Genomic DNA, 17,321 nt, shown 5'->3' with positions numbered 1-17,321 from the left:
CCTGGCCTTCTGCTTTGTGTTGGGTGTGAGCTGGGCACGTCAGTGTTCACTGTGGTCTTGCCTAGGGAAGACAGGGGAAGTTCAGCCTTGACCAGAAAAGCACCAGAAGAGCTAAGGGTTAGAGGGCAGGTTCAATAGTTCCTATCTTGAAATTCAGTTTGGCACTCTCTAGGAGCTACAGCTGCCATTTGTGCTAACAGAGAAGTTCATGTAGCTCCTTCATCAATTTCATTGCTCCTTTTCCTTTTCCTTTTCCTTTTCCTTTTCCTTTTCCTTTTCCTTTTCCTTTTCCTTTTCCTTTTCCTTTTCCTTTTCTTTTTCCTTTTCCTTTTCCTTTTCCTTTTCCTTTTCCTTTTCCTTTTCTTTTTCCTTTTCCTTTTCCTTTTCCTTTTCCTTTTCCTTTTCCTTTTCCTTTTCCTTTTCCTTTTCCTTTTCCTTTTCCTTTTCCTTTTTTTCCTTTTTCTTTTCTCCTTTTCTCCTTTTCTCCTTTTCTCTTTTTTCCTTTTTTCATTTTCTCCTTTTCTCATTTTTTCCTTTTTTCCTTTTTATTTTTTCCTTTTCCTTTTTCATTTTTTCCATTTTCTGTTCTCTTCCTTCATTTCCCTGTTTTTATATTTCTTCTTTTTTTCTATTCAGTTTCCTTTTCCTCTTATCATTTTTCTTCTTAATTTTTATTCTTATTTCCCTCTCCTCTCCTCTCCTCTCCTCTCCTCTCCTCTCCTCTCCTCTCCTCTCCTCTCCTCTCCTCTCCTCTCCTCTCCTCTCCTCTCCTCTCCTCTCCTCTCCTCTCCTCTCCTCTCCTCTCCTCTCCTCTCCTCTCCTCTCCTCTCCTCTCCTCTCCTCTCCTCTCCTCTCCTCTCCTCTCCTCTCCTCTCCTCTCCTCTCCTCTCCTCTCCTCTCCTCTCCTCTCCTCTCCTCTCCTCTCCTCTCCTCTCCTCTCCTCTCCTCTCCTCTCCTCTCCTCTCCTCTCCCCCAATGTGCTGTACATGCTTGCTTCTTTCAAGATAACCTGCAACCAAAATTGCCTTGACCTTTCCCATGAGCTCAGGCAGAAACCTCTTCTTGGCTGAGATAAAGAAATTGGAACTTCACTCTTCCATGGTTTCCCCCTAGGAATGCATCTTGGCAAGATGCTAAGAATAAACCCGTTATTGAAAGGGGGATCTGGGAAGTTGACAAGCATGGCTAAGCTCGGCAGAGAAATTTGACAACGAAATAAGATGCTTTGTAGATCAGGGTGTAGTGATTAGTCTTTTGAATGCTGGGATTATTATATAAGCAAAAAAGGAGGGGGGCACTTATTGTAAATCTGACAGCTACCACTTACCCAGGTATTCTTCAAACTAATGAGGAACATAATGGTGTGTTTGTTTATAAATCTTGAGCGAGACTCCTGCAGTTTACAAAAGTCAATTAAATGTGATGGAAAAGTAAAGACAACTTTTCTTTTTCTGCTCTCAGAAATTAGAATCCCTACAGAAAGGATAGGTAAAAAAAACTCCAGTGCCATATCATTGACATGCTGCCTTCAGTCTTGGAGTTTATGTTCATCTTCAAAAAAACCTGTATTATATATTTAAAACACCATGTTTTGAACACTCTACACTGAGGATAACTAAATATCCAGAAATCAGTGCCCACTGTTATGACAGATATTATTTTTCATCATGCTGTACAAAAGTAGACAAGTTAGAAAGGTGAGTAGTAGGAAAATCAATGAAATAAACTTCTAGAACCATAAAAAAGAAATGAAAAATTCTAAAATACCTTATTAAAAATAAAGAAATAGATAATTAAGCAACAGTTCTCTTCATATTTTTCTTTTTCCTAAGTAATAAATTCATGTTTTGAAAACTACAGTATCCATATTCTTAAAATATTTAGCAATGACCCAGAGATATTATTTCCCCCTCTTGTGTCTTCCTCTCCCATAATCATATACACACAACAGTGAATTTACCCTGATTTATGCACAGAGATTCTGCTAAAAAGACTCATGACTGTGTGTGCATGGATAAAAAGAGGAAAATATGAGACAAGAGATTCAGCTTCAGATAAAACTTTGGAATGTCTTACAGAAGTTTGTCTTCCCACATGACACAAAGCACAGGACGTTATTTACACAGAATATGCTCAGGGAAACAAAGCGAGCAATTTACAAACTTATTTGAACAACTTGGAGGATTGATTCAAAATATCCTATCTGCATCATGATTTAATTATTCCAGACATCACTGCACGTTTTTGCTTCATCTTCTGCAAGGCTAGCTACCAAGCTGGCTGAGACCACCCGGACCTAGCTAGAGTTCAGAGTCTTTCCAGTCCTGTCTGCAGTGCCCTTTCCATTACATACAGACTAATTTTTGTGTAAGCAAGATTTATCATCAGCCTATGCCTCTGCCTCTCACTGGGACATTATCCCTGGAAGTGTTATTCCAAATAGCAATTCCCCAGTTTAAGTGAAAACACTTACGAAGTCAGCTTATTGAAGGGAAGACTGAAGGATATTTATGAATGTTTACACCTAACTTATGCACATACTTCTACATGCTATGGGATATAACACCACCTGGACTGAGGCCAGATCTCACTGTTTATGTGCACAGAATGTATGGCCCCATTTTGTTCCACTTTTTCTGAATTACCGGGATAATCTAAGTGTAAATGAGTCCCTGCCTGAGAGAGAGCTTTACTGAATTAGTTCCAGGAGCAAGTACTTAGTTATGATAACATTTTATAGGTGGAAGTTCCAACCAGAAAAGAAAGGGGACATTTTTCAAGAAATGTTGCTGTTGCATTCATTCATACATCAAGTAAACTGGTTCTGGTGACCCCCATTTTTGAAGAGCATTCTCAGTACTAGGTACCCCTAGTGATCTGCTATTGCTCCTTAAGCTGCAGTGGACTCTCTATCTCTCTGAGTTTTGGAGTCTCACAAGAATTTTTATCATAGGCCTAGCTTAGTCCTGGTAGCAGCTCTTTGCATATTTTTACTTTGTGTGAGGACAAATTACTCTAGATAAATTTTAGGAGCATGGAGAACATATTGTTCACCTATGTGAAATCTGCATGGAAGCCCCATCTTTCAATTTATTTTGTGATTTCCTTTCACCTCTAGTCTGCTGTAAGCTTACTAGAAACAGTCTTGTATAAATATTCACATGTACTCTGTTTTGTTCAAACAAATATCTGTACATTATTAGAGGATTGCTGGAAATTTTTAGAGTTCTTGCCACAATCTCTTTTTCCACAGGGTGATTTTAGGTAGACATAAATCCAGTCACAAAGGTATTCTACAGATTGCTGTCATCTTGAACAGATAATTTCTTGTCCCTATCAGCACAGAATTTTTTTGATCCTTTTGATTCCAACTGAGAAGACATATCTGTGAAGGATATGACTCCTGAGATGACAGCCACAATTTATAGCCAGCAATTTGGCTTTGTGATTCCTGGTGCAGACTGCAAAGGGTGTCTTTGGATTTGGTTCTGTCATCATTTTAATTCTATTCTTTTTCTTTTCTTACACTCACTGTTAGAAAACCTGGAGGTTGTCTAGATCCAAGACTTTTTATGAACATCTTTGCTATGACTCTGTAAAAGTCTTTTCCACTTGTTTGTCTTATGTTCAACAGTGAATGCAAAGACTGTCTCTTCAGAGAGTGACCCACAGGAATGCAACAGGCAATCCACACAAAGGAAATGTAATACCCTAGCAGCTAATTAAAAAAGCATTACCTTCCACCAGTGCTGACCTCCAGCCACGCAGAGGATAAAGATGGGTGTCTGTCAATCAAGTTTACCTAAGAAACCTTGGCGTAGTATAATGAATGGACAAACCTAAAAAAGGGTGATATTTCTCAGAATTCTAAGGTACTTTTAATACCACATTTAAAGAAGCAGAAGGACTTGTCAGTAATTTGAAACCTCAGCCTGCATACTAGGAATACACCAGTGTTAAATTTGCCCAGTACTACGGATACTAGACATGGACTGTGTAGAACCATTAAAGACCTCCATGGGATTTTGATACACTTACCACCAGGGTGTTCAAATCACAGCAGTACCTACAGACATCCTAAAGCCTGCACGCTTGTATTTCAGTATTTCATCATTCCAACAGCAGAACAAGCACTGAATTTTAAGTGGGTTTTTTGTTCTAAAAAAATTTTTTTTTGTATATTTAGGAACTTTGCAAGTCATGTTAGCTCAATCCCTGGTTCTAATTTATCATTAATTAAGGCAAGTTCATCTGCTACGTTGTCTGCTGAAATAACATTTATCCACACTGTTCTTGGGATGCATTTGATTCCTCAGCCCTCCTGCCCATATATTTTTTCATCTAGATTTGTGTCATGCAATGTGTTGCTCCAGAGTTCTGTGATGACCAGGACAGAGCCCTTACAGTGAGAAACAGCTTTTAAAAGATGTACTTTTTGTTTTCCATGAACTAAGCAAGAGGTGAGAGGATAAGATCCTAGTTATTTGTAAAAGTACCAAGGTACTTATGTGAATACACATATGAGAGTTTGGGTGTTGGGCAGAGTGACTGCAAAATTGCCCATCAGAAAACTACATGGAACATGAGCCAGCAGTGTGCCTGAGAGGCTAAGGAGGCCAATGGCATCCTGGCTTGTATCAGGAATAGTGTGGCCAGCCGGATAGGGCAGGGATTGTCCCTCTGTACTTGGCCCTGGTGAGGCCACACCTTGAGTGCTGTGTCCAGTTTTGGGCTGCTCACTATGGGGAAGGCATTGAGGTGCTGGACAGTGTCATGAGAAGGACAGTGGAGGTGGTAAAGGATCTGGAGCACAAGTCGTATGGGGAGCACCCCAGAGAGCTGGAGTTGTTTGGCCTGGAGAATAGGAGGCTCAAGGAAGACCTTATCACTCTCTACAGCTCTCTGAAAGGTGCTGTAGCCAGGTTGGTCTCTTCGCCCAGGTAGAAAACAATAAGACAAGAAAAAGAGTCTCAAATTGTCCCAAGGGAGGTTTAGATTGGATAACAGGAAAAGATTCTTCGCTGAAAGGGTTTTCAAGCATTGATACAGGCTGTTCAGGGAGGTTGAGTAACTGACTCTGGAGTGATCTAAAAGATCTAAAAGACCTGCAGATGTGGCACTTGGTGACATGGCTTGTTGGTGGACTTGGCAGTGTTAGGTTTGCAGTTGGACTTGATAATTTTAAAGGATTTTTCCCAGCCTAAACATTCTACAGTTCTATGATTCCATAACTATTGATCTACATTGTCACAATCAAATAGTATTAGATCAGTGCCTTAAGAGATGATGAAAGGAGATGCATGATATAATGAACTGAGAAGAAACATGAGGAAAAATGGAATTGCCATAAATGTCAAGCCTGAAAAAACTGATTTGTTGTGAGTTTTGGCTCATCATCTGAAGGGGAAGGGAAGGACTTGTCAGGGTAATGTGCTATTCCCATCGAAGTTCTTGGCCTCCAGGAGCTTGAGAGTGCTGAGCTAGCTGAGCTAGTTGTAACCAGAAACCAGAGCAGATGGGGCAGGTGGCATCTGAAACCTGGAAGCAGGTAGACAGGCTACCACTTCTCTCTTTCCACAGCCTTCTGTTTTCTAAACGGAATTGCTCCAGATAAAATTTTCTATGCAAGAGATAATATGAGGATCAGAGTTCCTAGGAAGTGGCAGTGAAACAAATCCATTTTTTTCTTCATCTATTCTTTAGGCAAAATATGTACTTCTTTCCAATGTTTATATTGCCCCATGCTTTGGAAGAAGAGTTTGAAACATGATAGTTTTTTGCCTTAGTGTTGGCTTTTGGCTTCCTCAGAAAATCCTCCCACAGTGATGCCAACTTTCAAACCTTTGACTCACTTCACTTTGCACATGCTCAGCTGTGAACTGCTGAATTTTCCTTCTTGCATTTCCAGAATATTCCAGTTGCTCTGCGCATGCTCCAGGACTCTGCAATTGCAGCTGTGAGTTCCTGTCTAAGGATACAGTTTCATGATCAGCATAATTTGATCTAACTATGGGCTGCTACCCAAAAAGAATGGCCCATTTTCTCTGGCATCCCCAAATGCATTTTCAAAAATTCCTCTTTGCATCTGATCTAGCAACTGCACAATTATGAAACGGTTTCTGGGAGCGAAAAAGAAAAAATTCTTCCCATTTTTTTTCCTTCCCTCTGTTTTCCAAGGTCAGTGCCAGTTCCAAGTATATGGACAATGGGCAATATGCCTGACCCTTGTTCCCTCTCACTGACCACACTGCTTGGGTATGCACTGCATGGGAGGAAAGAGCAGCTTGCTAGGATGTGGCAATGATATGGACCAGAGCTGTGCAGTGGGCAGTTTTATATTATGCATTTATGAAATAATACATGAAAAAACTTGGGCCAAGTAAATGACAGTAATAAAAAATGCCCAGGCTGCTGGCTCTGCAGATATTTCTTTAGTATATAAGCCATCAGGTTCACAGTATCACACCTGACTGTATGGAATCATCTGGTTGCCAGCAATAAAGAGAAGGAAATCAAAGTTACTGCTATTAGTTCACCAGCACATACTGAAAGAACAGCAGATACTTAACAGATATCTCAGAAAAACAAGCATTCCATGATGAGCTTGCTTATTCAGTGTAAAAAGTATAGGCAACATATCTGCTGCAACATATATACCTGTTCCTCTTAACAGGCATATCTGTGCTATGCCTGTTAAGAGGAACATTGCTCATGGTGCTGAAAGACACAATCTTGCCCTGGGTGGTGTTCTTCAGGTTAGTTGGGATTTTACCTTCAACACTCATCATCCCTAGGCAAGACAAAAAAGTCAGATATCTTTCTGAGAAGCTGAAGCAAGTTTTATCAGTAGTCTGTGCATTTAGAGATGTGTCACGTGTCCTGTGCTGCCCCCTCCCCAGCAGCTCGGAGCAGCATGAGGGCTGGTGGCTGTCTGTGTGTCCTCTCCAGTGGGAAAGAAGAGTTACCACAAAGCTTTGATTTAACACAGGGCCATGCTCTGCCTGCTGACTGCTTACTTTGTGCTCTCTGTTCCATCAAAATAAAATGGATATTAATATCTCTCCCATAATACACCTAGTATTTTTACACCTAAATTTGTCTATTCATCACAAGCTTTCATAGTAAATGACTCTCAGGGGATGACCTTGCTTTCTAGCAAAGTAACTGAGAGAAACATCGTTTAATTGTCTTCTGAATATACAAAAACATAGTCACAGAGAAATAATGCACACACACACACACACACACACACACACACACACACACACACACACACATATGCACACGAAACCCAAAGGCACTTCAAGAAATACAACTTTCAATGTGGTACCTAATCCAATTCAGCCGAACTCTCTGAGTATGAAGGGTGGGCTGGTGTGATTTGATCCAAGTGTATGGATATAAAGAAATGCTAAAACAAATGGAATTAAGTAGCTTATTTATGTTATCCTCTACCCAGTGTACAGTATCCTTATCATTTTATCGGGATCCCCTGGCACTCCTGATGAAGTGTGAGCAGATTGACTCACCAAAGCCACAGATCAAATGAGCCTTTACTCTCTGAAGTCCAAGGACAGCTTGTGAAACATTCCAGTTGATGCTGAGATGTCCTCTGGGAATACTAGGAGGACTTCAGGAAACTTTTTTTCTTTCTTTCTCTTCCTCTTTCTTGATCATGGTATTTTATTTTATACCTGAAGGAATAAATCTCACCATGGGAAATATAAACTTGTGATAAGTGCAAAGGCTAAAAACAAAACAAAAAACTTTCATAATTTTTCCAAACCTAGCTTGTCATTAATAGCAGTGAATTTGTGTTCATCTAAATTTCATGCTCATTTTTGGGAAGGGGGAGAGAGACAATTCTAAGGGTTAAATCCTTTGTAACAGCAGAGTTTGCCTTCTGATCCACATTTCTGTTGGAAATTACCTGCTTCAGCGCTATTTGATGGCTCAACTGCCCACTTGCCAGCCTTGCCAGAGGATTGCATCCTTTGTAACAATTCTTAATATCTGCTAATGAAGAGTCATTTATTGAATTTCAGCAGTAGGGAGGAAAAGAAAAAGATGTGCATGTACGGTACTAGTTTACCTTCAGGTGAATTCAGTGTCTCACTATTGCTCCTTTGTGGTCCTTCAAAAAGTAACTCCTACCGAAAGCAACTGCAAATATATACCATCAGCATAAAAAAATTGTCATATATTTGAATAGATATGATATATATATATATATGTATTTGACACAAGCTCTAGGCTTGTGTTAGTAAAAACTTGCATTGCATCTAGCACATGGATTGAACCTGTTTGGTCTTTAAACAACAGCACCCACATATGTTAATGCAGCTGCTATTACCATAGTATGAATTAAGCAAAGATTCAGTATTTTACTGCAGAAAAGACCTTAAATTATGGCCTCAAAGGTACAACCAGGTTAGCTCTAGTCCATGCTATGGTACGAAGCTGTGTTTAAACAGTTAAAGAAAAAAAAGTTATAACCAGATCACTCAATATTTTTGGCTTTTCTGTCATTCTTTTTTTCAGTGTGGGTGGGTAATAAAGGACAAATGCTGGTGACGAAGATTGAACCAAGGTTAGTACACCACAGTAGGGAGAGGCCACCCCCTTTCTAAAGACATATGAGCAGATCTTAAATTTGAAGGCATTTTTGTTTTCACTCCCAACTGCCAGGGTAACTTAATTTGTCAGCCATTAATTTTCATCAGTAATTGATGAGCAAAAACAAAGAAAACATCTTTCAGGAATGCTTGTCTGCCCAAATAATGAGCCATTATTTTAACTCAGAATGCTTTCAGGAAGGACAGGGGAAAATACATCTGTAAAATGCTGCAAGACATTTAAATAACAAATGTTGTTTCTCACATCCAAGATGTGCTGAGGCTGTGATGAAAGATTTTTGTGTGTGTGTGCGCATTATTTCCCTATGATTGCAACCACAAGAATGGGTTTTAGTCTGCTGAGAATCAAACCCTTATTTCTAGATTTCTTCTGTTATTATGGATATTATTCCTAGCTGGGAAACGTAGACAGTTTTCCTTCCTTTTCTGCTTCTGGTGCAAGTGATTTTTTTAAAGAGGAAAACTCCCCTAATGAATTTCAGTACTTCCCCTCTTTACAAAAAAATTCCTTGGTTTTAGGTCTTTGTCAAAAAAGCAAAGGCACAAAATAGTTGTCAACAATTTGTACATATTTTGTTTTTTAAGTCACAACTCCAGCTAACAGAAACTGAGGAACAGATAGACCATTCATTAAACCAGCCACTCAACCTACTGAGGAGTGCTATTCTCTGTCCTTACCCAGCCTTCACGCCTTTATTTCAGCCTCTTAAACAGCTGAACTGTGGAGCATTTCCTTGTACCACTACCTAAACCTGCTCTCCACAGCCTGACTTAGCTGCCGTAGGTCTCAGAGCTCAGAGAAATTTCTGCCTCTGTCTGGGATGAAGGGAACTGGTGGGGAGCAGAGGAGTGATGATCCTGCAGGCTGGTGCTGGCTCCCTACCACCCACCTCAGACCAGAGTTGTGATTCCCACTGGCCTGGCAAACCTGGCTCAGCAGCCCCTGTGCCTTCCCCATGAGAGACACAATTTGAGCTGGAGCTATTCCTCCACTGCTATTTGAATCAGTCAGGTCACTGCAGAATTTGGGGCACATAAACAACTCCAGAGGTGCAATGGATTTCCAGTCCCAGCTGTAGCATTTTGCCTGGCAATTCAGGGTGGTTCTCAGCCCAGAGGACTCTGGAGTTCATGTGTCAGGACAGAGAAAGACTGGGAAGCTCGTGCTTTTCATGTTCCTGGTCCCATGGTGACAGCAAATCACAGCATTCAGCCATTCCTTCTGCAGAAGTGGAGATCCCTGCTGCTCATTCACAAGAATGCCATGAGTCCTGTGAGTATGAGCAAAGCCACCTTCCTCTGTCTTCTGGCAGCCTGGACTGGCAGAGGGTTGGTCTCATGCTTGCAAGGAAGGCTGTAAGAGAAGTTCATCGGCTGCACCTGTCAGAAAAAGGTCCTGAAGGCAGGCAAAGACATTGGAACCATCCCTCATGTCACAGGCAGTGGCACTTCAGGAATGATTTCATATGCCAGCCAGACTCCAGCTTCCCTGATTCCTCAGAGTCTTGTCATGGTTTACATACACCATGTGGCACCAAACATGAAAAACTGGAGATCACTGATCAACCTGCTCAAGACAGCAGATTAAGGCATTGCACATTAATTTGTTTTTACTTTTGTAGTCTTATTGGCTTGCTTATTTGTTTGTTTATTCAGAACTTGTTCCATTCATTCCCACATCCTTCTCTTCCCTTCTCTATATTTACAGTCAACTTGATGGAGTTTGGGACATACAAAAACACTAATTAATTTGTGGTTGAAACTGCAGCCTTGATTTAGGTACCCTGTGAAGGCAAGGGAACTCTAGGGATGCTTATTTATCCTCAGCATTGTGAATAAATTGTGTTTTCCACTGTTCTTCCACAGTTTTTCACTGTTTTTCATAAAGAGCTGGCCTTCAATCTAGCCTACATGCATATATTTTATGACAGTGGAATTCAGCTCTTCCTCTCTGACACTTTTTCATGAACTGTGCTGGAGCGACAGCTTTAACTTATGTGTATTGGCATAGAGGACAAAATTCCATCTTGGGGTAAATCCTTCTGTCCACATCCATTTTTCAGAGTGATTGCCATGCCCTGCACAGATCCTCATGGCTCATTTTCAGGGGGAAGGGCTGCACATTCGTAGACACTCACCACTTCAGTGTCTGGAAGTTAAACTATCTGTAAAACAAGCAGCCGAGACTCGGGGTAAGGAAACCAAAGGCTTCTCATAATGGGTAACGCTACATTACTGACTGCTTTAAAAAATTCATCAGAAAGGGCAGTTTCATAGAGCCACAGAATATCCCGTGTTGGAAGGGACCCACAAGGATCATCCAAGTCCAACTCTGGTTTGATCGTTTGATCACAAGCCAGCTTTCCCTGAGTCCCCATAGAAAAACAGGGAAAAGCCAGTGTTCGCCCCCAGAGACCAAGAGGATGCTTCTCTAATCCTGTGTTCAGTTTTGGGCCCTTGACTACATGCAAGACATTGAGGCATTAGAGAATGGCAATGGAGCTGGTGAAGGGTCTGGAGGACAAGTCTTTTGAGGAGAGGCTGAGGGAGCTGTGGGTGTTTAGCCTGGAGAAAAGGAGGCTTGAGGGGGCCTTATTGCTCTCCACAGCTCCCTGGAAAGGAGGTTGTATCCAGGTGGGGTACAGCCTCTCCCAAGTAATGAGTGATAGGACAAGAAGAAACAGTCTCAAATTGCACCAGGGTAAGTTTAGATTGGATATCAGAAAAAAATTTCTTCACTAAATGGGTGATTAAGCATTGGAACACGCTGTCCAGGGAAGTGGTGGAATCATTATCCCTGGGAGTGTTCCAGAGATGTGTGTGTCTGGAATTTAGAGACATGGTTTAGTGTTGGATACAGCAGTGTTAAGTTAATGGTTGAACTTGATGATCTTAGAGGTATTTTCCAACCTAAATGATTCTATGGTACTGTGAGCTAGCTCAGCCATCAAGTAGCCATGCTGAACCTGCTGAAATCAGCCAGATTGGAGTTCTACAGGCAGCTGAGACTAAGGACAAATGGTGAACATAAGTCCAAGGCAATGGCAGTGTAACAGGAGCTCCTGGTGAAAAATGACAAGATGAGAATCTCAAGTGGCTCACCTGTCAGGTGCTCCATGTGGTGAGGAAGCAAAGCATATGAACCACAGAGAGACTTGACAGGAAACATCTGACAGATGGAGGCAGCAGCAGATCCCAAGCAAAGCATGTCTCCAAAGAGCAGGGCAGATTGGCCTGAAGAGCAGAATATGTGATGATTGTGATATTAACTGGCTACACTATGACAACAGTAAAAACACATCCCTGTAAAAGGACTGTGGCCTACTAACCTCTTACTGCCCCACAAGTCAGCATATGATGGCTCAGAAGACAAACCCTTAAAGAAAACCGGTAACACCAAAGATGTAGGAACTTGTACAAGATTTCAAAGAAGGACCATGAACTACCAGAAGGAAGAGTCTGAAAGGGGTAGGAAGAAGTCAGCCTGAACACACATCATCAAAGTGCCAGCAGCACACACACACCGTATCTTCATTAATAATTCTCCTAATAAGAAGGGAGTTTTTACAGCTTTTACATGTTAGGAGCTTTCTTGTTTTGTTATCCAGAATTGGAAGTGGGATTATAAAATGTATATGCATAGCCCACCTTAACAAACCCTTGTTATTTGGCTGGCTACATGTGTGTAATCTGTCCAAAATTTTACCATTTCATAAGTAGAGCATATCCCTTCCAGGCATCATTTATTTCATCCTCTCACATGACAGCTGAAAAGGATTTTCAAATCAGTGACACTCAAAAAGGAAGGACATGCAGAAGGGTTTGATACAACTGCTCTGATTTCTAAGCATGTTGGCTCCTGTTGATTTGTGAGTAATGTTTTGCTGAAGTGGGCTGAGCTCAACAAGAAAATAACTGGGTTGCCTAGTGGACATGGAATATTTTGGCTTTGAATTCTGGTGCTGCATCTCTTCCGTAGCACAGAATTTTGTAGTTTAGAAAAAGTATTTCTGGGTCAGAAAGAAAGCAAACTTTATGTATTTGAAATGGAAACATGCACTCATCTACTGGGCAGAAAGAAGTAATTGCAAATGTATCCAATATCCAATTCTGCTTTAATATCAAATCAGCTTCTTGCTTGAGTTACCCCTTTATCAATGGCAGGTGACATACTCAACAAGGGTTCCTGAAGGAGAAGGTGGTGAGAGGTTCTGTCTATTTTCCCTGTCTCATTAAGGCATGAAGGGATACTAAAAAAGAATCTGGACAGGAACTGTTTAAAACCACATCCTTAACAAGTACCATTCTGCCTGGTACTTACCTGTGAGGGTGGACTAGAACCTGTTGCTCTAGAAATGCTAGTGGGTTGGAGTTGCCTGAGTTTTGCCTTCTGTATCTGATGATCAAGAACATTGCTGCTTTAGCTACTTGTGTGCTAAATTGATCTCCATGATCACTCCTTTTAGCTGATTGTGTGCCACAGGTGCTGCAGTGTAGCTCAGGCTTCATTATTTAGACTAACTCAGCAATGCAGACCTTACCTCCTGGTTCCTCATCACTGCTGTCCTTGAACATGTCCCATGGGCATCGACAAACAGGCTCTGCAGAGCCTCCACAGGATTTAGGAGTGTGGAGAATTGAAAATTCTCCCTGGAAATCACTCAGTACAGATCCTCTGGTTTCCTGAGGGAATGAATTCCCCCGTGGGCTTGTGTCCACTTTTAAAAGGATACAGAAACATGCAAATGTCCTCTTTGACAAAGTAGCCATAACAAAGTGGGGCTGGGAGATGAGGACTGAGTACAGGAATAGAGGACTGAGTGAGAGAATTGAGAACTGAGTGCTGAGGTCTCTGACAAAGAAATCCATGTTACCTTTTGACTCATTTTCCTCTGTGCTATTCCTGTCTTTCTCCCTGTTTTGAAGGATGATGCAAGTGATTGTAGAATACTTTACAGGAAGCTTTAAATACTAATCATTAAGAATAACTTAGCAGTCTGAGTGGGGCTAATCACACTGGGTGCTCTATTCAACAGGTAGTAATTTTGTTATTTTTAGAGACAATCCTAAAATGTTCACTATAAATTGTGTAGCTACCAACATGGTCATCAACACTGGTTAAAAATTAATTTCTCGTCATCTTCCAGACTGAGAAAATTAACTGTTTCCTGAACAAAGTACTAATGTCATGGGTGGATACGGGGTGGGTTTTAATCTCCTTAGAGTCACATCCTAGGAGAACCTTGTTTATTTCTGTTGGAAAACACAACAGTGATTTTACTCCTTCTCAGTCTTTTAACCTGAAATTCACTTAAAATTTCTCCCTCACATTTTTGCTTCTGTTTTGGAGTAGGCTTGAATGGGCCTCTGAATTGTGCTGTGTAAAAAAAAGCAGAATTCTCTGAGGTGGTGCCATGAGAGGTGTGCAGGACAAGGAAGTATCTGAAGCAAGCCTTCCTCCATTGTTCTGCTCCTCCTCACAGACTTTCTTAAGAGGTGTCTTTTAATGTCCTGCCCCCAGGTAGCTTTTCAGCACATCAGCTCTTCTGTGCTGGGAGTGCTTCCTAACATCTGTTTCAGATTTGTTGTTCCTTTGTTTCCATTTATGTCCCTTCTCAACCATTATTATTTTTAGGCTGAAAATATTAAATTGTATAGAAAATATCTGAATAGCCTACGACCGAGTATGTGTGAGGTAAATTTTATTTTAATTGTTGTTTTCTGTCATATTAAGCACAGGAGGTTCAGCTGCTTTGTGGAAAGGGGAGAAAATAGTTTTGCCTGTCTTCATTTAGCAAAACAAAGTCTACAGAGAGAATCTGTCTTTTTACAGAGCAGCTGTTGCAGCCAGAAAAGCACCATGAGGTTTTGAGCTCAGAGTCCTCATCACGTCATGTTCTTACTGTCATATCTGCACTGCTACAACAAAATTACTGATGTAGGAAAGTAGCAATTTCTTGTTCTAATGATTCTCCTAATTTTTGCAGTCTTCACAGAATGAGAGTACCAAGAGAACTGCGCTTTAAGGAGTCCCTAGTATGCATCCCAGGGTCTGGTTTTTAGCTTATTGGGGCTCCCATTATTGTTGGGGTGATCAATGGGTGCCCGTATGCTGAATAAAAACACTGGCATTTTTGCATATTCTCATGATTACCAGACAACAGAACTATCCTTCATGGTGTTAAAAATAAGATGGGAATACTAGTGTTTCTTTGTTAAAGTTTATGGAAGCAATCCAGTCAGTGCAAAATGAGAGCTTAATCTTGAGCAAGTATGACAAACAATTAAAAAGTAAAGATTTGCATTCTGAATATAACAGGGTAAACGTTGTACTAAATAGCCAGTATAATGCACAGCAGGGCAACAAAATAAGGGCATGTGTACAACCAAGAGACCCCTTCAGTTTCTGTTCACACTCACACTTTAATGTTGATGATAATTTCTTCTTTTCTTTTCCCATTCTCTAACCTTCATGCATATATTTCTAGCTCAGTCAGCTATACCTGCCAAGATGAGAGTGACATGGCAGAAATTAGAAGTGGACTGGCTCTCTTGCCATTTCCCAGTCTAAAATATTTAATATACCATTAGATGATGCATGAAAGTTAAGAATGTGGCTTATGCTTTGGGGAGCAGAGGTCATCTGGCAACCCAGAGGAGTAAACACCTCGCTGTTTGCAAGGTTGTACTGTCTTTTTCCAGTGTAGCATGTCTAGTATTTGAACTTCACCCCAGTTCCATTCACGAGTCCAAGCCACATCCTGTTCAATGGAGTTAGCAGAACCTCTGCACAACTCCTCTGAGGGGCCATATTTAAGTTCCACACTGGTACGACATCAATAGCTCTGTACCACAAACATGGTTTTGGCTGGGCTGTGGAGGCAGCCTCCAGAGCAACTTGTGGAATTCTTTGGCAGTCAAACTACAGAAGCATATGGCACTGAGTTACTTACTGGATAATATTAAAAATAGTATAAGGCTCTGCATTTTAACCGAGGAACTATATTGCTGCTCATTAAACACTTCGGAAATGTCCATCTTCATAAATATAAAATATAGAATTACATATGCCAAAGAAAGGCATTATTACACTTCCTTAAAATGAAATCTTCCAGGTTTTAAAATGCTTAGTAATACTGGCTCACTGACATCCTTCTTGTGACCTTAAAACAATTTTTTGTTGTTTCCTTTAAATAATTTAGTGAGTGATTGCTCAGTGATGATGTTTAAATAAAAACACAATGTGATAGTTAATCTGCGAGACAGATGCTATTAATATTGGATGGATGTAGTTTCAGAAGTATTCTGCCTGAATTCGAAGTACTAAGCTGGATATAAATAGTGGTGGATTTTCCTTATGTGGAAAATGTAATAGCCCCATTAAGCATGTCTTCGCTGCAGAGTCAGGCCATATATTGACCCCCAGCTTTGAGTCCCAGCTTTTACTGAGATGAGGTGCAGGGAGCCAGACTGCCAAGCTATTTTGGGCTAATGAATCCTCATTAGCTTGGTGCTCCCTTGGGTGTTTCTGTCATCCTTCACAGGGCAGCTCACCTAGTCCTTTATCTCTGCAATATGTGGAGTTGTCTCAGGTCTAAGTCACTTGGTCTCAGACCCTGAGCACCTTTGAATGGTTGAATTACATAGCCCTACTATAATAATTTCAAGGAAATTATTAATTAAATAATAATTAAATGATCAATGACATTATCTGTGTTTGTAGCAACAAAGAGCAGGTAGTAATGACCATGGCATGGCCTTGGAGAGGGCTCCTCTAGATTAAGGTCACTTGCCAACAACCAAGGAGCAAATGTGATGCCTTTACAAGGTCTAGCTGTTTCTGAAAAACCTCTGTTCCTGTGAGCTAGGTCCTCACCAGGAAACAGGGAAAATGAGAACACTGAGTGAAGGTGAAAAGCTGTCTCTAGCTTCTCTTTCCAACTTCATCATCCTTCAGAGACTGACAGCATCAGAGTCTGTGTGTGGGCATGACGAATGGAGTAAAATGCAGAGCCGAAATAAGAGTCAAAAAATAACTCCACTCTGAAGACATGCTGTTGCAGGGGACTACTTTATGGCCAAGTCACTCTTCCCAAATGCCCACAGTTTCAGGATAAGATGGAAAAGATGTTCCTGTGTATGTATGTGCCAATGAAATACTGGCAGGTATATACTGCCTTCATTCCAGCCCCCCCCTTCTATTTTCCCTGGAGAGAAGAAATATTATACCTGCTGCTACTTTACATTGCAGGCTATACTCACAGCTACACATTCAATTATTTTTAAACTGTTCCAGTGACAATTCCTATAATGGGGTCTACTTTCCCCTTTGTCCTTTGGGCGTTTTTTAAATTTTATTTTATTTTTACAAACAAAATAAAAGATGGATCGGCTAAAGATCTTTGTTAAAGTATTATTGGCATAGAGTAAATTCAGTAATGTGAGAGTTTGTCCTGGAAGGATGTTAATAAGATTACTCATATTACCTATGTGCTTAATAAATTTTTGCTGGCTACTGCTGGATGCTGTGTAGCTTTAGAAACTTATACTTTAAGTTGGGGTAAATCTCAGCTCAGCACTGAAGGGAAGGCTAATGCAGCCATTGCTTACTGTTTGAAGTTTGGGACCTGCAGCTGCAACTTCCTTGCTTTACCAGAGTCATCTTTGCACAAATCACATTGGAGC

The sequence above is a fragment of the Haemorhous mexicanus genome, chromosome 3, assembly GCF_027477595.1.
Source record: "Haemorhous mexicanus isolate bHaeMex1 chromosome 3, bHaeMex1.pri, whole genome shotgun sequence".
NCBI lineage: Eukaryota > Metazoa > Chordata > Aves > Passeriformes > Fringillidae > Haemorhous > Haemorhous mexicanus.
Note: the sequence above shows the minus strand (reverse complement) of the source record.